At 40.7% G+C, this 22,292-nt stretch overlaps 1 protein-coding gene across 3 annotated transcripts in view; it reads right to left on the reverse strand.

Annotated features, from left to right (window-relative positions):
* Nucleotides 1–22,292, reverse strand: part of cbfa2t3 (CBFA2/RUNX1 partner transcriptional co-repressor 3) — a 51,957-nt gene that overhangs the window by 26,939 nt on the left and 2,726 nt on the right. The window contains exon 1 of one of the 3 annotated variants that reach the window (XM_066713747.1): nucleotides 14,125–15,531. The exons of the other annotated variants lie outside the window; for them this stretch is intronic. The gene's annotated coding sequence lies outside the window, so the exon portion shown is untranslated. Of the gene's footprint in view, nucleotides 1–14,124; nucleotides 15,532–22,292 lie in introns of those variants that run through there. 3 annotated transcript variants of the gene reach the window in all.

Genomic DNA, 22,292 nt, shown 5'->3' on the forward strand with positions numbered 1-22,292 from the left:
TCAGCCCGCCGAGGAGTCCACACAAACACAGGCCTCGCATCAAAACACGGGGATTACTGCTCCCTGCCTCGCCTCTGGGACCAGCAGGCTTTGTCCCAGACACCCCACCACCCTCCACACCCCCCACCAGTCTCCCTCCCCCGCCTCTCCATACCTGAACATTAACACTGAAAGATAAGGCAACTGAGGACAGACGAGGCTGACAGGACAAGTGAATGCCCATTGCGAGTCATGTGTCTTTGATCACTTGCAGGCGCTCATGTTATTCTGTCATTATATATGGATCTCAACTGGGGAGATAGGAAATGACCTCTTTGATCATGAGTTGGGTTCTGTACACCTGAAGCAACAAAACAGCCATTGTTACTGATGAAGAAAAATAGATGTCAGATGGATTAATAGGATTTAATAATCTGAGTCAGAATCCCAGATTGTTTGGGGTAATGAAAGTAAGATTGGTTGTGTTGGTACTGCTTAATTTCGCACTCGCTTTTCCAAACTACGCTGGGGGTCACTGGGTACTTTGAATCCTGCGTCTCACTAGGATAACACCTATAAGAATTCTGTCACAAAGCAGACCTCTGATCGTCCACAGCTGTTTACATTGCAAAGCCTATAACGTCGGAAATGACAGTAGAGGAGAGCGCGGGATAAATGAGGGGTCTACGTTTCAAAGGCTCCTGGACCTTTTAAAGGAATCTCACATTCTGATGTAAGCAGTGCGCCTGATGTCTGGCTCAGGCATGCGGCCACATTCCAAGGAAATTAATGTGAAACATTTTCAGTGATACTGGGAAATAACAATCTTCTGAGGGAATAATTTGAAGAGAATAAGCACTGGACAAGGTTTTATTTTCATTAGAAGTGGATCAGACAAGTCAAGCAGTTAATACTAAACCGCACGATTTCAGTACAAACTCTCACTGTAATTAGGAGAAATTACTTGAACATAGGTGACTGCCTGTTTGTGCTTGTGTGAAGTGGTCATAGGCGAAACAGTGCAGACGCTATGCTGAGGCAGGCCAGCTGTGTTAAGGTACATAGCTGCTGTTCCAGATGCTTCTTCGATCACATTCGCCCAGACAGATTTCTAGCCCAGTGTCCGACTCTGACCTACTTTGAAGGATTTGGGAGTTTCTCCTGTCCTTCTGTTGTTTGATTAACATTGCAGAAGAAAAAGAGGACTGGACTCCAGTCATTTCTGACTCAACTGTGGCTCCCACCCATAATAGCGCCTTTGCCAGCCATGCATATGTCTGCTCTGTCTGAGGGTGGAGAGACAGTAGTCTGACAGAGGCATGAAGAGACAGTAAAATAAAAAATTAAGGACAACAGTTGAACACAAGATTACTTTATGTAGGATAGACAGCAAAAGGATGAGATTAGTCTGCTTTTTATTGCTACATTTTCTTTCTTGCTTACTCAAAAGACCATAAATTAATTTAGAGAAGTCTGTTCTCCAGATCAACAGCACCCAGAGCTTAATGTAGTTACACTTGTGACAACATGATTTCGTCTGTATATTATCAACTATCCTATCTAATAATCTTCAGCATGATGAAAAGAAACAGTAAAGTGTAGGCACAAAATAATGGATATTTGATACCTATCAAAGTTTTTTTGGTCTGATTTGCTTTATTGTTATTTATTTATGATCGAGCGGTGTTTGGGGTTTTTGAATATTAAAACTATTTTGCATTTTGCTTTGTTTTTTAAGATCATTTGTCTGAGCCTCTTTGCTTGGGTGGTGGCAGTGAAATGGTTACATTTTCAATGTCATTTTTTAAGGGAAAAAAAAACAAAAACTTCCTTTTCAAATTCTCCCAATGGCTGCTAATGAAATCCAGATGCTTGGAGAGATGTTTCTCTCTCATTCCCTTTCTTTCTCTCCCTCCCTCCCTCACTCTCTCTCCCCAGTCCCTAACCCCAAGCCATTCCTAAATAAAGGAAAGTATTTGTGACATTCTGCTGCAGCAGCCGGTGCCAAGAACAACTCCCCTGTCTGGCCCATCTGGACTGTGTTAGAACAGCACTGGGCACTGGCAGAGGCAGAAACACAGAGCAGAGTGTGAGAGAATGAGGGGGGCTGAGGAAAAGCAGGCATCCAGGAGGACATAGAGCTCGGAGACCAGTACAGGAATGATGGTAAACAATCAGGGCTAAGACAACATACTATATATACACTGGACTGTTGTTTTCATTACTGCAGAGGAACTCAAATACCTGGTGCTACCAATTCCCTGCTAAGCACGATTTTGGGTACAAGCAGCTGTTAATTATCAATTAACCGAACAATTTGCAAGCTGCTTGTGTCAAAAAATCCTGCAATTGGAATGATTAGGAAAGGCTGGTATTTGCTTACCCTGCATAATTGGGTGCAACTGTCAAGATTTGTTGTCTTTTGTATCCTCTTTATACTTTGAAATCACACCTTTTTAAAATCAAAAATATAGTTTAGATAGAATTCATAAAATCACATGACTACCCCCCCAACCACCCTTCCAGGAAAATAAGAACAAAGCTGTTTACTGAATGATTTAATTCCAGGACTATTAGGCCTGATTAACAGATGTCTAATTATTTAATCTTTTGTTGTGTCAAAATGCGCGCACACACACACACACAGGCACCCACCATATAGGCACTGGCACACACACACACACACGCACACACATACATACACACACACACACACACAATCGTTCTGTCATGTCCTTTACTCCGCTTGCTTTGCTGCTGGAGCGTAGAAAAGTAAGCATTTAGAAGAGCTTCTCAGAGTCTCAGCCCATTTGGAGCCTCCTGTGAAGTGCTCACACCTGAACATCAATAACTGTCATCTCTGCCACCTGGGGACTGGCATCATCGTGGGCATAGTGCAGCCAGAAGCACATCTGCCATCTCACAGAGGGGGAAGGGGAAGGAGGAGGAGGGATGGGGGAGGGGGAGAGCAAGTAGAAGAAGAAAAAGAGACGGGCTGAAATAAAAATAGGGGGCTAAAAGCGACCAGTAGAGAAAGAGAAAAATATGACTTTTCGATATCCCTGTTAAATTCCACTTTCGCACTCTTAAGATAATGCGATCATTCACCAGCCAGCTGAGAATATCGCCTCAGGGCACAATAAAATAGGATTTCAGCAGGGGGAAAAAGTCATTTCTGTACAAATAAAAGTCATTGTGGATTTTCTCCTTCTCTTTTGATTTGACAAAGAAGATGTCACAGTTCAAGCTTCATAAAGCAAGACTTCACATTCTTTTTCTTTATTGTAAGGATTCATGTTTTCACAAATTGTACCTCTGCACAGGTAGAGTAGTATTCAATTCCCATTTACTGTTAATGTATTTAAGTGGATTATAAACAAAGGTAGGGTCATTTGCCTCTTGAAGACTTGGTTTGGAGAATAGAAATAAATCCAAAGATAAATTGTGATCAGACTTTGTTTACATCCTGCACTTACACAAACAAACTCCCCTTTCAAAACACCTGCAGCTCCACCGAACACCAATTAGCTCATCAAGCTTTTAATTACTCTGTTAATTGCACACAGGCAGTGTGAGGGGCGGCTTGGGAATAAGGAGCAGGGCCCTCACGAGGACCCGCCTTGACAGTTCTGACAAACAAAGAGGAGTGCATGCCAACGACAACACTGCACAGGCTGCTGGGAGAGAACGGCCTCGCCACATCGCCCACTATCTGCTGATGCACTCTTTGACATTAAAACTCCTCAATCAGACTGAGGAATACAATCGCAGCTCTTCAATAAACATACATTAGCCATGATCTCTGCTCAGTTTACGAACAGTGCCTACCCCCCCCCCTCCACACACCACTGATTATGCTTGAATAGTCGCATGCATGCTGACTGGCTATAAATAGGCTATGCTTTTTGTGTGCATTTATGCTCTCATTAGGTCTGTCTGAAGGCTACCAAGAAGCACTGAAGACCTTATTTACAAAGCCTCTGGCACTGCTTTGTGTGTGGCCTGTTTTTCCCATGAAAGGTCAATTTCTAATGACAAGCATAAGATATATTTTCTGTATAGGAGCTTTTGATTAATCCTGTTGATTATCATTCTTTTTATATACAAACCCTCAAATATTGTTAGAAAATCTTAGACTTATTATAAAGGATGTTATTTTTCTTTTTTCTTTTTTAAATATGAAGGCAAACATCTATTCAAAAGGAAAAAAATATATTTATTTTGCTCGGCTGTATTTACTTTGCTTTGCAGCAGTGAAAGGTACATATAATCCCACCTCTCTCCCTCTCTCTCTTTTCCTCTCCTCTCCACCTCCCAGATGTTCCTCTTTCCTCTCCCTGTCTCTGCTGTCGCTTTAGGAGCTGCAGGAGTGTTTGGTTGAGGAGTAACCAGGAAACAGTAGCAGAACTTGACTTCCTGTGTGACAGGTGTGGAAGGGGTAGACAGTCCTCCCCCTGCCAGCTGCTTTCCCCGAGCTGCCACAACTACACGGTACTACTAGGACAGGCCAGCTGCAGGCTGGGGATCTTCTTGTTTGTTTTGTTCAGTAAGTATTGCTTGTTAATTTATTGCTCACGAAAGACGAGGGGGCAGTGACACCGACTGCAGCCTGTCACGATACCTGCCCAGCTGCACAAGAGCCCCTGACGGCTAGTGATATTTTTTAGTTTACATCTTTCAACAGTGCTGCCAAACTCTCCCAAATAGTGTTTCTGTCTTGTGGTGGGGTCCAGCTGTTTCTTTAGAGTAAACCAAGTCTTCTCCTAGCTAATGAAAGTCCCGACCAGACGGAACCCTTCAAACACTCAATATCACTCTGTATCCCTCTTAAATATGTCTTTATAAAGCCCCGCATTGTGAATTTAGAACTCACACATGTAATAGTCACTGCAGGTCTCGGAGAGTCATGTGCCTGGGGGTTTATGGGTAACTTATACTCCTCAGTGGGTGAAGACTGAAAAATGTTGGTAATTTAGATCAATTAAATACAAGATTGATTCATTTAAGTCATTAAGAACCCAGTTGGAGCAAAAACCAGAAGACCCCATAGCTTTCCGAGACCAGGAGTAAACATCATTGACTTGCACAATTATTCATTTGTCACAGTGGTTGGTAGTATATAGGCCATTACCTAGGTAGATAATTTGCTCACGGGTGCATAATGATTTCTGCTTTTTACAAAACGGACCCTCCCTCCATTATGGTCCTATAGTCCTATAGCTTTTTTCTTAATGTGTTCCCCATAGGCAGCTTTCCTCTCCGTTCGGGTTCTCGGCTGAGTTTAGAGAACTGTACCCTGTGACAAGTTAAACAGAAGCTTGACAGGTTTCCCCCGCAGACCTGTATTTAAGCAAAAGCCAGTGACAGAAAATAGAAAAGGATCTCTCTGGAATTTAAAACAGCCCCTCAAAGCCCAAATTAATAATAACGCAAAAGGAAAAATAAAAGGAGACAAGGATGCAAATAACATCCCTAGAAAAATAATCTTTTGGTAATAATTAACTTGCAGGGAGGAGAGTTACTACAGTTTCTTACCTATTTCTGGACTTTTTCCTACATACAGAACGAGGCAGTGTGCTAGGATAGTTCCCCACATGAACCAGACCTTTGTGTTGTTACAATAATACACATTTTTCTATGTGCCTTGTAACCCTATAGAGGTTTATGAATTTGTTGCAGTTGCCGTTTTACGCCAACCCAACCTCTCCCTCCCTCTGCACTGCATCTTTTGTTTTGCTTTCTCTGCCTATCTGCATATCTGATTAGCACCCTCCCCACCACACATTCCCTCTACTAATGTTCTCTTCACCTTGTTGTATATCACCCTCGCTTCCTGGCCGTACCTGAAGCAGCCCTCCTTCTCCCCCCAAGGATAATATTCATCCCCCTGCCCCATAGGATAGTCATGAGTTGCACAGGAATGTGTTACAAAGAAAATTATATGTAGTGAGGTTGGCCTGCGAAAAGAGAGAACAGAAATCATTTCCATCTTTGTTTGAGGGCGAGATGAGGAGTAAAATACCACAGCACACTGTCTTTTCGTCTCTCTCCCATGCCTTTGCCACAGTTTTTATAAAGTTGCAAACGCTGCACTAGCAATATCCCCTTTGGTTATTGCCTTATTGTTTTTTTTATTATTTCTTTCTTTCCAACACCATGCCTAAACTGAACATCATGCACAACTTTGCACAATCAAACACAGAACTCGCGAAACACTAAAAGAAATGTATTCCAAGAACAGATGTTTCCTCAGTATAAGCTTTGTGACTACTCTAATTAGAACCAGCTATGTGATCTTGCCTTATGTAATTTATATAATATTTAGTACTTTGCAAGCAAAAGGATCTGTCCTCTTCATCAAGTTGCAGTTTAAGAACAATTCCTTTCCTGTCGACAGGGTGAAGTAGACATGGGCCTTAAATTAAGGTCTATGCCACTGACTCAAGGGCTACATTGCTTCTCTGGAACCCATTTATACAGCACAATAGCCTGTGCAGCACTTCTGTTTCCAGGAGATAACAGCTCTAATTCAACATATATGTAGTAACACTGTCCTTTCGTTCTGATTGGGAATCCCTCACTCTGCTCAGAGCTTTTTAGATGCTGTTAAACTCATCACTAAGCCCACTGTACTTAATAATTTTAACTTAATCATAGTCACTGTCCCTTTTCTCTGATACTACGATGCCAGGGAGACAAAGCAAGGGAGCCTGTTTGTACAGGGGTTGAGTTATGGAAACAGAAAATCCATTATATCAATATGAAATGCTGCGATATGAACTTCCCCTGCTTTTGATAAAACCTACCACCGGCAGGGATTATTTCAGTTGCGTTCAGTGTGCTGATTCCAAGACTGAATTAGACTCTGATTGCTACTTTAAAGGTCCTGTGCTCCGTGCAAGGACATTTTTGATAGTTTTTGTATTTTGGGCTGTTTATTTTTTCTTTCCCTGAACAGAAACATTCAGTTGATATGTCAGAAAGTGAAGATTCTTTCATAAATAGCGGGAAAAGCTATACTTTTTTGTAATTTTCTTTCTTTCTTTTAGAAGCTTTTTTTTCAAGCGTTACAGATTCTCAAACACACTATGCTGGGGAAAACTCCGATTTTTCTTCTGCTTCCTGAGTCATGTAAGAGTTTTAATGACTGTTTTGCAAGCAGTGATGTATTGAAAGGAAAGCATCCAAAATTACAAGGACCAATGTGTTTTGTGTTATAAAAAAGAATTGACTATCTATGTGTGTATTCCCTCTGATTGGCGCACCGCTGTGCCAAGTAATGCTTTTGAATTCTGTTTTTTCCCTTGTACAAAACGTGAAGCAAAGGTTTACAAATCTGATCTGTGTACCAGGTGACCAATCGCTTGCCTGCTTTTCTGCTTTCCTAATAGAAAACGTTCCCATACTAAAAATTGAGCCATTACACAAAGAGACGGAACATGTTATTCCAGGTTTAAGTCTAATCTATTGCATGAGTAAAATGCTGCAGTAAATGGCGAGACGCACAGATGACCCTCTCTACAGACATATGATTCCAGATAGTATGATTTTTCGTTTTCTTTTTTTTTCTGCGGCTTTGCACCAAGTTAACTCCCAGCTCCCACACTGCACTCACAATGTGTTTCTCATTCGGCCAGATGTTTGGGAGCTGGACGGCTTGCTCTCCTAGCTGACATTCTCCTTCTCCCCTGGGAGCTGCCCATGTCACAGTAATGTCAAACACATGTGGAGGAAACTGAAGCTCACGGGTTTCTGAAACAGGGGGAGCCTTCACAGTGTTTAGAGGAATAAACAGGGTGAAACCATAGCAATCGACCACTCATCTGCAGCAGAACCAAGGTTTTAGGTTACTGGCGACTCTGAAACCTTGTCACAGCAGACTTGATTTACCACGTCGAGATCACTGTCCTGTTGGTCTGGGGCTTTTCTGAGTGTGGGGTATTTGTGTGTACGTGTGCCTTAATGTATGATACTGGTCCGTGTGTTATGTACCTGCACACCTGTTCCTACTTAGATGAAAGCCCCTCAGTGAAAGTCCTAAACAACACTTTTCTTTGCTGTTGTAAAGAGACTGCTGCATAAACAGCAGGAGCTATAGAAAAATGGGAGAATGTGATGAAAACACAAATCTAATGTAAAGAAAAGGGAATCCACCCGACAGGATTTCTCAATCCTTTTCAATGTCCCGGAATCTTAGAATCTAGCATTTGGGAAGCCTCTACCCCAGGATAAGACTAAATGTCATATTCCAGGCATAGCATCATAGCAGATCATTGTGAATTGCACTGTATACCAGGTATGTTAATGTGTATACAGACTTGCACAGTAAAATATATACAAAATATATAACAAGCTTAAAACAGCTGTCTTTGAGTCTATATTCACATTCTGTATTTCATTCACCTCTTCTCTCGGAGCCGTGTTTGCCTCTTTGTGATTTTCATATTCCTCTCTCACACTGCTCTCCTGTTCCCCCAGCGCACTGCCTTTTTTTTTTCTACTGCTGCTGTTGGAGTTTGTCTTTCTAACGTCATTTTCAGCAGCTCGAATATGAACAAAAAGCCCTTTAACTCTCACCTTGCAGCTCAGAAAATCATTTTCACAGCCTGAAATTAATTTCCTCACACCAGGAATTTAACTCGAGTGCTTTTTTTGGCAGCCAGTGTCCTAACTACCTCAGCATCCTGACTCCAGCATCTCTTTAAAAAATATACAATTACAAAATTACAAAATAAAAATAAAACAACTGCAACTTCCACACCCACAAAACAAAGGCAGCACTGGACACTAACACAGGGTTGAGTACGGCCCATTCATGTAATTGTACAATGGCATTAATGTAAAGGGAATTAGGTTCAGTTGCTAATCTCCAGGCTGCTTACAGGTTTGGATCCCAGGACTGCGAAGCCCTCTTGTCTCATGTTGCAGATACATTGAGCTTACATTGCAGCTCCACTGCAGCACAGCCAGCGCTGCACTGTGTACTGTAGTCTACCTACACTCGCTCTGCCTCTGTTAACAGTCATGGCACATTCTTCCTCACAGTTCGAAGGCTTTGCAATCTGTCTGCCATATCAGTATTAACCCTTTTGTCAAAAATGCACCAGGCATCATTTTTAAGGCATTCATACACAGACAGTATATTAAACAGACTGATAATACTACTATGGTGATACAATACCATATAAATAATAATATAAAATATCATGAAAATGAAGTGGGGTGCATTATTATAATTTGTATGATTATTACTATTATTATTATTATTATTATTGTTGTTGGTGGTGTTATTGTTAGTAGTAGTAGTAGTAGTAGTAGTAGTAGTAGTAGTAGTAGTAGTGTAAAGAGCAGAAAAGGTATCTCACATTAAAGAAAACATTGACAGTTGCATCAATAAAACAGGGAAGTTACATCACACTTACAACCTTAAAAACGGATTGCTAAAGATCAAAATTACTTCTGCTAATACTACTATATCTTATATAACTATTATGATTGTTATTATTAATACTAATAATGTGAACAGTGTGGCCGAGAGGACTGTGTTTCAGTGTTCTGTGAGCCCCCGTGTCGTCCACTTGGCCTGCAGTCTCATTCAGGGGCTAACAAGCCTGCCGTCCGCCAGTCCAGCCCACTGCCGGAGCTCCATCCTCCGCCCCCTGCCATCTGCTCATCGCATTAATTAGGTGACAGCAAACTTCATCTGCCCGCCAGCGCTCAAATTACAATAATTACATCTCCAACACTACACCGCGGCGGCCTGCTGCAGGCTGCTCCGCTCAGCCCTGGTAGGGCTCTCGACAGCATTTATTACAGTTATTACTATTAGGAGATATACTTGCAGTCCTATGAATAGTAGAAGGAAAGGATGTAGTTACTGATATATTCTGCAGTTGTAAGTTGCCAATTTGAATTATAATCTTATCTTGACTTGAACAAAGCAGTACAAATAATATTCCAGAAAAGCTGTGTACAGTGTAACCATTATCATTTGGGGGAGGGGGGGGGGTCAACAAAGTGAACATGCAGTAATCTCCCTAATGTAGAATAAACCTATAGCTTGGTTTAGCACAGGCTGAGCTTTAACCTCCACCCTGGTAACTGTGCTCCTTCCAACATTCCTGCTCGGCATGTCAAACACTTTGATGGACAGTAGCTTTTCTTTGGCTCTGTGAAATCAGTAACTGTCCTCAGGGTGCTGGAGAACTTGCCATTCCTTATTATTAGCCTCCCTTTGGCCTCTGGTCTTGGCACACAGGCTGTCTCTTAGGCTCATATTATATCTCCTGTCTGTATCTTAAGAAAGACAAATCTACACCAGTCTGGTCCCAGAGATTAAGAAAACTGAACCAATCGTAGTGTAAGATTAATTGTTTCCTTTAAAGAGGAGCATCCTAATGAGGAAATGGGACGTATTCCTTAGAAAACAATTCTACTGCCTGCTGGCAATGGGGTACATCGCTGAGTTACAGTACAGCAGGGTGACCTTTAGACCTCCAATCCATTCAGATGGCTATTACTAGGCCTTTAATTATTTAGTGGATCTTTACCAGGGTCAATTAAATAATGAATTTAAGTCCAGCAGTGGAGTGGATTGGAGTGCTTTATTGCTGAATTTCAAAAGCAACAATAAAAAACAAAGTCTATGCCTTAAACATAGAACCCAAAGGTGCTTGTTTTAGGACTAGATATAGTTCCTTTTCTTCAAATGTAATCACCAAATACCTGGCAGCGTGATCTCAATACAGCTCCCTGCACACTGAATCCCTTGGCTTTAATACCCCAATACAGTTATGTACTCATTCATTATCCTGGCTGGCTCCATATTCTGGCTGTAACTGGCTGAGGTTCTGGCTGTAACTCTGAAGTGTTCAGTTTTGTGAATTGAATTTCTGGCACAATTAACCCACTGCAGAGTTCAATCATTAGACTCGTGAGAGAAAGGATAACGGGACTCTATGTGTTGCCCTTCCAGGTTTTGCCTCTGGAATGGATTCTGATTTCTGTGTGTGGTAGTCTTATGGTTCTGTGGTGTTTTTTGCCAGGTTGTCATTGTAAATGAGAATTGTGGCTCAATTGACTTATCCGGTTAAATAAAGCAATTGATTGATTGATTCACTGATTGATTTTTAACTGTAACCACATCATCTCATCAGTCTTGCACTTGCTTTCCGGTCACTCTGGTATTCTCCTAGGAAACATTCTAGGTTATTTCACTTCCTAGGTATAAACTTCCTGGATATTTCACAGTGGATGATGTGTCAAAGCGTTCCGGAACTTTGTATGGACAAAATCATGCTGTGCAATCTGATAATTACATACTGAATTACACACCTGACCCAGCACATAAGAGTTTTTGCTTGGCTATATGTTAGTAACTAGGATTTAATTTTGGTTTACAAGCAAGCACGATGAATTCCCTCATTTTAAAGTATCTGTAAATGTATCTAGACTGTCCTTAATCAGATCTCCAACCTTTGCAGTCTACACAAATTAATTACCTTCATAAGATAATATGTAAGTGCTTGCCAATCAAGTATGTTTTGGGACCAGCGGTTGACATAGCGGTCGGCAACATCAGGCACTGCCTAGCAAAGAATTGTACTTCATGATTACATTTCAGATTAATTTACAGTCATAATCCACTCATGTGTCCGTACCTAGACTTGCTCCAATAACCAGACCAGCTATAATGATAACTGCAATACAGTAACAGAAGGCAGCCAGATTTCTGGGTCAAAATACAGTGCAGTACACCTTGCTTGGTTAAAACCCTCTGGGCCCCCAGCTGTTATTTGCCTTCTTCATCATTTTAGTTGTCTGCTGTTCTTATCCGCCCGTGTCTGCCATCGGATGGGACCAGTGCAGAGTTGCAGTCGTTGAGCTAACCATCACCCAGAAGAAGGGCTTTAATCTGGTGAGCCATCAGAGACCCTACCATTGCAAACCCTGTATAATGATCGTAGTACCAAGCTCCCCTCTCCTGAACTTCTTTGGCTCTCTGATCTCCTCTACTGAGACCTCGATATTGAATTCCCTGCTGAAAGCAAGAATCCATTGATCGACATGAAAGGTTTCTCTAGGAGGGTTTATCAGCAGGGGGTTCCGAAAAAAACGCCTTTAAAGACAACCACTGCAAACAGATAGCAAAATGAAAAAGACATCTAAGCCGAAAAGTGATATTGTTCTTACTTAAAAGCATGTACAAAGATTTGCAAAATAATAATAATAATAATAATAATAATAATAATAATAATAATAATAATAATAATAACAAAATGCGTCCTTTTCTTCAGTTTTACATATTGCATCATCGCAATGCATGCCGAGTCTAACTTCACTTATGCGGGTACTCAAGTCACTGAATTGCTATTTTGATTTGCCCTCCCCTGTAACACACAAAAACGTGTTGGTTTACTCTAATATACGTCTGGCAGGTTCAAACGCTTTCAGAAGCAGTTGAAAAAATCGGTGAAGCTGCTTACTTTTGGTTACCATCTAATATTCATTCAGCACTAATACGATTATTGATCTCTCACCCAACAACTCGTTTTTATTAATGGACGATAATACAAACCAGGGTTTATGAATACACAATGCAATCATAATTCCAGTCCAAGCTGAGGTCTTTATTTAGAAATGAGATTGTCTCCGCAGAAATAAACACTCACTCAATGTATAAGGATAAGTAGCTATAATAATAATAATAATAATAATAATAATAATAATAATAATAATAATAATAATAATAATAATAATGTGCTTGTCATAGTCCCCTTCCATGCATGGTTGTATGTAACATAGCATAAAAAATGAAATCACACAGAAATAAAACAATGAACACAGGTGTGGACAGGTGTGAATCATTTTAGACCAGGACATCTATTCATTTAGGCTGAAGGAGTGCGCTATACACAGGTTACATCCTGTACGATGCCATGGAGTGGGAGACTTGATTTAATCACAGCAATTTCAGACCACGAATACCTACATCATGTAAATTAAACCGCCCAAAAAAGGAAGACATGTTTAAAACATGACTGGATTACTCATATATAGCAATATATTCAATATACATAATTAAACGAGGCTACATTCCTTTATTTTAAGTGCTGCTCTTCTGGAGCCAAACGTGAACTTCTTGCAGAATGGTTGCCTTTAAGTTGTAAATATAGCACAGTGCATGTATATATAGAGAGATAGAGAGATAGAGAGATAGATAGTAGATATTAGTGCACGCTTCCCAAGCAAGTAAACAACACCAATTCTTCACAAGTTCATTTAGAAATAGCTGACAATGCTAGAAACGTGACAGCCTGGACGAGGGTGGCATGCTCGTCCGCATATAGCCTAGCATTGTCTAAACATACATAAGTAATAGTATGTAAACATGCCAGCTGGTAGGCTGTATAAGGGCTGGAATACGTATATGATATTAAAAAAATAAGATTTATTTTAATTTATATATATATATATATATATATATATATATATATATATATATATGTGTGTGTGTGTGTGTGTGTGTGTGTGTGTGTGTGTGTGTGTATGAATGATGAATGCAACACTGTGTTTTGAATAAACTGATCAGAAATAGACAGCGTGGATACACCGATGTCTGGGTGCCAATAGCAGGTTTATGTAACACTGAGCTGAAAGGGAGATTTTAAATGCATCAAAGTAATGGCTTAGTAATGTGTCATATTTGAAGAAAATAAAGTCAGTGGAAATGTTTATATTAAACAGGTTTTATATTATAGACCATATAACTTAACAGTGGTGCACCGTTCTCAATTGGATCCAAAATAGTTGGTGATAGGATTGAGTGTTTTTTATTTTATTTTATTATTTAATATAAATCAGATATTGTACTGGACATGTGGTGTGTCTAGGTAAGATAGGAAAGGAAGGAAAAGAAAGAAAGTTGCATCATAATGAATAAATGTAGGATAACTAAAAAATATACTTTGCACGTATTGTACTACTGTTAAACATTTGTACAATTATATTAATATGATGACATTGTTTTAAATAAAGGCAATGGCAAAAGCATTTGGGGAGCAGTATCTCTAGCCCTAACAGCAGCAAACAGAATTTTACAGCGCTTTTCATAATGCTGAGATACACATAGGCTATAACACTTACTTTGTGAAGGTCGAGGTCAAGCTGAGGTAATTGCAGCAACGATAATCCACATTAAATGGACGAAACAGTGACAATAACGCACCAATCCTCAATATTTGGAAGAGAGAAAATTAAGATACAGCCACCGATTCTTGGCCACTCTTTTTATTGTTATTTCTACTCCTCTTGGTCGGATGAAAATCACTGAAAAACGCTCTCTTGTTTTTTTTTTGTTTTTTTTTTAAATCCTTCCACAGGTCGAAACTGTATACAATAAAATGATTTTTAAAAAAGCATTCGACTCCTTTGGATTTAAAGCGGTGTTGACATTTCAGTTAAATAAAATATGAGGTAATTCACTTCCCAGCTTTTTTAGATGATATTTTCGTCTTGCAAAGCTAGAAACTCTGAGATGGGATCCTTTTTTTTTTTAATTATTATTATTATTAATCTGTCTTTGGTTTACCTTCCCTTGTCGATACTGAAATAAAAAAAAAACAAGTTGTGGAGTGTGTTTAAAACATCAGATGCATGTTTTCTTGCTTGCTTTCCCTAGATTTTGTCTTTTTCTTTATGCCTCATCTTCTGTGCATCCTATTCCAGCATTGAACCGTTTCCACCAAAAAGAGGTGAAGAACAGACACAAAAAAACAGACAGTACCGAGTAATGCGAATACAGATGATACATTTAATGTGAGCGCATATTGGAAAGTCAGTCGCAGATGTCGGCGTTTCTTTTATTGAGTTGAATTTGTTTTAAAAGAATCCCGAAAGGCTTAAAATCCCAGCTCGGTGTTTGCGCGCTACTTCTTCCCCGCTATAGAAAAATGTGATTAATTTTGGCATAGCATCCTTTTGCCGGTCCCAATTCAGATGTGACTAGTACGGGTGTTTTCACCCCAAAACGCAATGAAAATCAAACAATGTTCATACATCCATACACCGGATTTCACGTCATCCGCCGTCTCTCTCTCTCTCTCTCTCTCTCTCTCTCTGTCTCTCTGTCTCTCTCTCTCTCTCGCCTGATCGATGTCTTTCGTCGCCCCGGCTCCGGAGACTGGCCCCCAATGCGTAAACTGTAGAAGGCAGGAGTCGCTCCTTCCACTGTAAACAAGTTCAGTTCATAAATAAGACGAAACACGGATGCATCTTTAGCCGGAGTTGTGTATCTCTGCCGCTTTGTCTCCTTCCCTTTCTTGCGTATCGCTGCGGGTTTTGGTTTGAAGCCCTCAATGGTGTTGCGCGTATAGATCTTATATACAGTCTCTCCCTTCTGCAGCCTCCTGTGCGCGTTTAAATGACCATCTGGAGCGGAGATGCGTCCTCCAGCTCTCCTAACCTCCCTCCTCTCTCTGACAGCCCCTCTCAGACCCACGAGTTGACAGCCTCCCTTGCTCCGCGCTTCTGCTATTGCACTGGCTACTGGCTCCCCACAGCCAAACTCCACCTCTTAAAGCTTTCGTCCCCTGGTAGCAGCAGCAAACCTACTCTGGAGTGAGTTTACATCTGGTACTCTCCCATACACACACCCAGACACATCCACCCCCCAGCCCGACACACACATCACACAAGGCACTCTTTCAGATGCTGCTATTCAGATGATACAAAAACATCCTGTTTGTTCTTTTTTTTTTAATTGTAATAACCCGTCCCTTTGTTCTGGTGTCGGATTGACAGTGCCTTGATCGATATCGATATTGACACAATAACTGAACACATTGTGCTATACACAGCCGATATCTTTTATCAGATGTGCGTTATCATTGTGCTGGTATGCTACTGACACTACAGCACAGTGTGTTATTTTCTCCTCTTAAAGTGTGTGAACTGTATAGTTCAGAGGTAAAGAAATGAGCATAACAGCGTGAGAGTTTCTCCTTTTAAATGGTCACAGCTCGGTCTCCCTACCACTGAATTTGAAGAGGCTAATATTTTGTCTACAGACGCAACCTTTGCTTATCTGACAGATTAAATAATAATAATAATAATAATAATAATAATAATAATAATAATATAGGTGTTCTGTACCACCTTACTGCTCACATTTCTGCTCCTATTTCTTGTGTCCCACTGTCTGCCCGTGGGGGCCGCTGTTTCCTCGCATCAACAGACAGCGATTTTCAGGCTCAGCTGGTCGCTGGTGAATTCATGCCAATACAGCACATACATTAACCATGTGATCACCAGCTGTCTCCTATATGTACCGCCAGGCAGAGGACTGAAAATTAATGAACACGCTGTCAGAGGAAAAGAAACCTGCAGGTCTGAGTCAAAAGGGTTCATTCCGGCAATATGCTTTGTTTCTGGTTCACATGGTGATGCTCTAGCAGAACCTTTGCAAGAGAAATTCTCAAAACCAACATCAGTGAGACTTAAAAATGCACTGTATGGCCAGCAGTCAACCGTAAAAGATAATAGGTGGAAATCAGGAAAAAAATATGACTAACTGTTTGAGTATCATATGCTTTAATGACAAAATGAAATTGATTCCCTCAAATGGAGTCTTAAGGAGTCATTTAGAAACATATTTTAACTATCCAAAATTGAGCTATGAATATGTGAATTATTCACATATTTCCTTGGTTTCTATGTTTCTATGTTATAAAATTGAGTTATTGTCAATAAATAAGTAAATCACTCCTACCATTTACCCTATCTTTGGTTTGTGAAGGGAAGTAGTCCTAATGTTTTCTTTACTAAAGGGATGTCTTAACATGAAGAGCACTCCAGACAAGGACGATGATAAGATAAGGATAGGAATAGACCAGACAACTGCACATTCAGAAGGTAGACCCTTTGCTGTTGACCTTTGACCCCGAATGAAATAGTACAATTCACCGAAGGACACGGAGCCTAGTTTGTCAAATTGCACCACCAGTGAAGATGGTTTTAATGATCTCAGTGTTATAATGCGGCAATAACTGTAATTAATGAATTAGGATTAAAGTGCTATTTATGTATATATAGCATTGATGTTTATTAATTGATGGTTCTTGCTCATTATGTGCAAGGCTGATGTAACCAGAAGTGTGCATATGCAGTAATACCACGTTGCAAATCAGCAGGTTGAGGTTTTATAGTGAGAATCCCACATCTGCCTCAGGCGGCTGAGATGGTAGAAGATAATGCACGAGACCCAGCAAACAAAACTCCCTGTGCCTGTAAAAACAAGTCTGTTTAATTTGCACCACTGCAGCTGCTTCTCAATACACACTGTCCCACAATCAGGTCTGAGACCTGTTTGATGTGTCCTTCTATCATTCATTAGAAACACGCTTATTCATATTTTAATAGACACCAGCACCCGTACTGGGGAACAATGATAACGAGGAGAAGAAAAGGAAAACGTAAGAGTGGTTTGAGGAGACCATTCGTGGTCTTCTATTAATTCAAACTGTTAGACACAGGATAATGGCATTATCTTCAAACAGTCAATCATAAAATCTATTAAGCACTAAAAGAAACTCACTAAGTTTTAAAACACTGTAGTCTGCAGTGCTGAGTTAAAGGCAGGTGGCAGGCTGGATTATTTCCCTCCCTAGCCTGGTTTCTTCTTGGGTTGTAAGGAAGCAGGGTATAGCTTTATTTTCTCCTGCCATGTGTTACATGTGTTAAGGATGTATGGACCCCCTATGGGTCACATTGTGAGGAGAGCTCTTGTCAGCAGCAGCGAGGGTCTAAAGTGTTAGGATTTAGCTTCAGTGCTGTGACTCATGCTCCCTATAGATACTGTAGAAGCTTGACTGCTGAGTTAAGGAGGAGAAGAAAAAAAAAGATTATCCCCCCTCCAGAGATGACCTATAAGATGAATCAGAAATGTTATGTGACATTGTATATGATAATCTGTATCTGCACGGTACCTACAATTGTGGGATTTTGCAGCCAAGTTCATCACTAGGTGTGTTCAAATGAGTAGCCTTTAATTGACTTACAAATACTGGGCCACACTCCTATTTGAGAAGACATCACAATTAAGTTCCAGATCAAAAGTGCTTCAGGATGCTAATTTAAGAGTCCCTATAAGCAGTTCTAATATTTCTAATGTTTGGGTTTGAGTTTATTAGACTTTGTTCTCGCTTTTCAAAATAAATGTGCAACAAACTTGGAGGAAAATGCTTGAGCGTAGCAGGGAGTTAGGAAAAATCGATACAGCCCGGAGAAGAGAGTGGTTTGATCTGAGGGCTTGGTGTTATTGGGCCGCCTCACTGCCAATGTTTAAAATTCTGAGTGAAAACAAGGGTGTCCAGATTGCATATGCATTATACATATTGTGTCCCTGGTCAATGGGGTCAGAGAAGCAATATACATATAGTGTCTCTGTTAACAAGGTCGGGTATGCAATACTGTATAGGTATGGTGTCTAACAAGGTTGGGTATACAGTACAATATGCCACAATACACAATATGTTATAACAGTTGATAAGGCTGAATTACTCAAATTTATTGTTGTCTGCAAACGGGCAGTAAATGTAATATGTAAACCCAAGTTTGGAGGCTGGGAAACATGTTGTCATACAATTATATGGTCATTAATGGGTTTTCCTGTCTCCTTTCTATTTGAGTGGACCATTTTAATATATTTATGAGTTTTAACTTTTATTGAGAAAATGTTATAAATAATGATATTCCGATTGCAATACAATGGTCTGTACAAACTTGATGTCTGAAAGTTACCGTCAGAAAATACTCTGCAACATCTGTAAGCATAGATAATGAAGTTGAACAGAACTTCAGTCTTGGCAGGGTGCATAGTTGAATACTAAAAAAAGCAGCTGAATGCGGTGCTGCCTCACACGGCTGTACAAGTGGAGGAGAGCTAGGTGTAGAATGAACCTGCCGGAGATGTCAGTTCATAGCTGGCTGAGTGCATGGTCCTGAGAGGGGGCAGTAATTGGAGTCAGAGGATGGCGGTTTAATAAAGCCCCTTTGACCTCTGTCCCCCCACCAATCAGAGCCTTATCAGAAGGGCCATTCAGCACGCTGTGATTCGATTGTTACAGAGATGGATGGTGGAGCCGCTCTGGGCTTGATGGAGCGTTTATGGGTGATCCCTGAGGGGAGTTATTACCCCGTCCTGCTCCTGGAGGTCCCTGCTGAGAGTCACACTGCCTCAGCACACAGCCAGACACAGAGGCAGGCTGGGAATACGCTTGTGTTGTGTAGTACAGTTGCCGTTCCCCTTAGAGGCTTTTATCAAAAACGAAAAATGCAATCCAAACTGTTTGTTTGTGAGTTTTTAATAATTGATGCTTTATGTGATGTTACCAGGTTTCTACTGTCATGCAGATTTATTTTACAAAGTTTCAGTCCAGCCTGTCTACACTGAATTACAAAGCATCATTGGCCCCTGTCCTGTACAAGTGGCTGTCCTGCAACATACCTAATCCTGCATGTTATTTTCCTGTCCACCAGCTCTTCAAGATGATCACCATGGGAAGTCTGATGTTTATTTCTTATTCCTGGACACTCAGGTTCCATGGCTTGGTCAGAGGAAGTACCACACCTCGGCTCTCTGTATTGGTTATAGAAGTCCTGCTATGCCCGCATAGTCTCCATGGTTGTGGAGAAATTAAGATGTTCTAACCTGTACACCTCTCAAATGGACTTGGACAGGAGATATGGACAGGATGACCATGAGTGACAGCCAGGGGAGGAGGGAGGTGGCAGGAACGAATTTCTGTCAGACTGATGAGTATCTGATTGACAGCTCCCTGCTCTCTCCCCCAGCACTTGGGATTAGCGGTGGACGGCTTGTCAATTTTTAAAGTGAGGGCATTCCATTCTTCTCTTAATTTGTCCTTTTGTTGCAGGATTTACAGTGCAGAAACACCATCCATGAGCTAAACTGATAAATGGATAAAACACAGCACTGTGTCCGCCAGGACTGCACCACCCTTCTTTTTCAATGGCTTCCAGATGCACAGAGATGCATCTAATTGTGCTGCTCGAGATAGGCAACCACAGAAGCCCTGTGGGGTTGTATAGCATTTAAACAATCAGACCCCATGAAGGGAATTTTCAGGTACTGTAGATTGGTAAACAGTACCCAGAGCCATGGTTACTGAAATCAAACTTGCATCATATGTTCAAGCGCTTCACAATGTGAGGGGGTCTTTTAGATGTTGCTATAGCATTTCGCCAGCTCACACATTGCAAATCCTTTCCTATTGCACCAGCTAAGCTCATGTGTTCAAAGGAGATAAGGGTTCCCCTGGCTGAAAGAACTGTGTCCCCTTTGTGCTTCTCTGCTTCCTTCCACTCTCAGACTCTGTTATTATTGTGTCACAATTAAAGGTTACAATTTATATTTAGGTGGTATAGATGGGCAGGTAACATTAGTTTCTAAGAAGCACAGGGTTGTACTGAATGGCACCTGTGTGGCTAGCAGCAGGATTCACTTCTAGAGCAGCCTATCAATGAGAGATTGATCAACATTACTTTCACTGTAATGTTACATGCTGTAGTGGTTCTTTGAATCACCTCATTTTTTACACATTTGATGCTGTTTTTTGTTTTTTCTAATTATATCCAAACACCTACTGACATCTCATTTGTAATTAACCAGAAAAACATTCACAAGGGCTTTGTTTGCAAGAGTAATCAACTGAATTGACGGTAATGTTCTCAGCTTGTTGGTCATCTGTTGTGTTTAAATCTTACAAAACATCCGGAGTTACACAACAGCTATTTAACAAAAAAATGTAAAGAACAATGCCCTCTCTTTTATAAAAAAATAATAATAATGAAGATCTGAGGAAGATTCGAAAGGCAAGACAGGAGATCATTGGAAACCGATCTTCAAGTATTGTACCATTGGAATACACCTGAGTTTGTTGGTGGGCAATATTTTCATTTCAGTGCAAGAAGCAGTTGGGTGGGAGTGTGAAAGAGACAGAAACTGCCTTTTAGTGTGTGTGTGTGTGTGTGTGTGTGTGTGTGTGTGTGTGTGCGTGTGTATGTCTGTGTGTACTTAGTTAGCAGAACTGCAGCTGAAGATAGCATAGAGAGGGGATGTATCGAGTCGTGAACATCTGTTCCTAAGAGAAACCACAAGACCGGTGCTGTGGGAGAAGGAAAGATAGGCTCTCACACACATACACACACACGTTACTCAGACCTGCGTTTTACTGGAACTGGTGGTGATGTAACACAAAGAAGAGTTAAAGATGCCAGTTACGAAACTCTTCTGAGTGTGAGACTGCACAAGGTGACCAGACAGCTGTCCACTATCAAGGGATTATGGATGCACCTGCTGCTCACTGGTTCATTCTGTTAGGGTTGATCAGCAATCAGTGATTTCTCTGAGATAAGCTTTCAACCTCGAACATCTGGGGTCTTTTAGGCTCAACACTGTGCTAAACAAAAGGAGTAACCATTTTAAATGGTTTATGAAGCACGTGCAGTCAAATGAATGCAAATTGGACAAATGGCAGCTGTAGACTGTGGTCCATTAGGGTAAACCCATCCTTTCCTGCACTAGAATTAGAAGTAAAGCAATGTCTAATCAGCTGACTTATTTTCTAAGAATTGGAATTCAGCATATGCACTATGGTCTCATATTATACTTTGTAGAGGTGTGTGCAGTATTACACCCAAAAGTGGTGCAATGCGCTTCCTAAAATTCAAGAAAAGCTAACAAGTACAAGTTAGTCACATGCCAAATCTGAATAGTGTGTCAAATTATGCATTTCTATAAAAGCATGTAGGACTCAGGTGTTCTTTTGTAGGTCTTCTCCATGTGTGGGTGAAGTGGCTTGACCCAGGGGTAGAGACAATAGACAGTGCTATGCAAAGAACAGATTCTAACTATAAGAAGCTTATAGAAGTGTCCAGAAAATGAATTCAATCATTCAGTTGAACCCTCGTGGGTGTCTGAAAACCTACAAAATATAGAAAATGAGACCTTGAAACCAAAATAACTGTAAATATGTTAAAATAAGTTATATTAAATTATAAATGCAATGGTTAATTGTTGGAGAGGAATGAAAGATATTTGCAGCATCCAACCCTAAATTGTTCACTGTGGGATTGAGGGAGGATGAACTGAGCTTTGCTGTATAAGAGAGGGAGTGTAATCCAGTGATGGGAGAAAGCTGGAGGCTTTTGTTTTAATTTGTCATTTTCTTTCCTTTTTTTCAGGGACCTCATGAGCTGGCCTGCAGGCGGTGTGTGCCGTGGGGAGGGGGTCT

The sequence above is a fragment of the Amia ocellicauda genome, chromosome 9 (genome assembly GCF_036373705.1).
Source record: "Amia ocellicauda isolate fAmiCal2 chromosome 9, fAmiCal2.hap1, whole genome shotgun sequence".
Classification (NCBI taxonomy): Eukaryota; Metazoa; Chordata; class Actinopteri; order Amiiformes; family Amiidae; genus Amia; species Amia ocellicauda.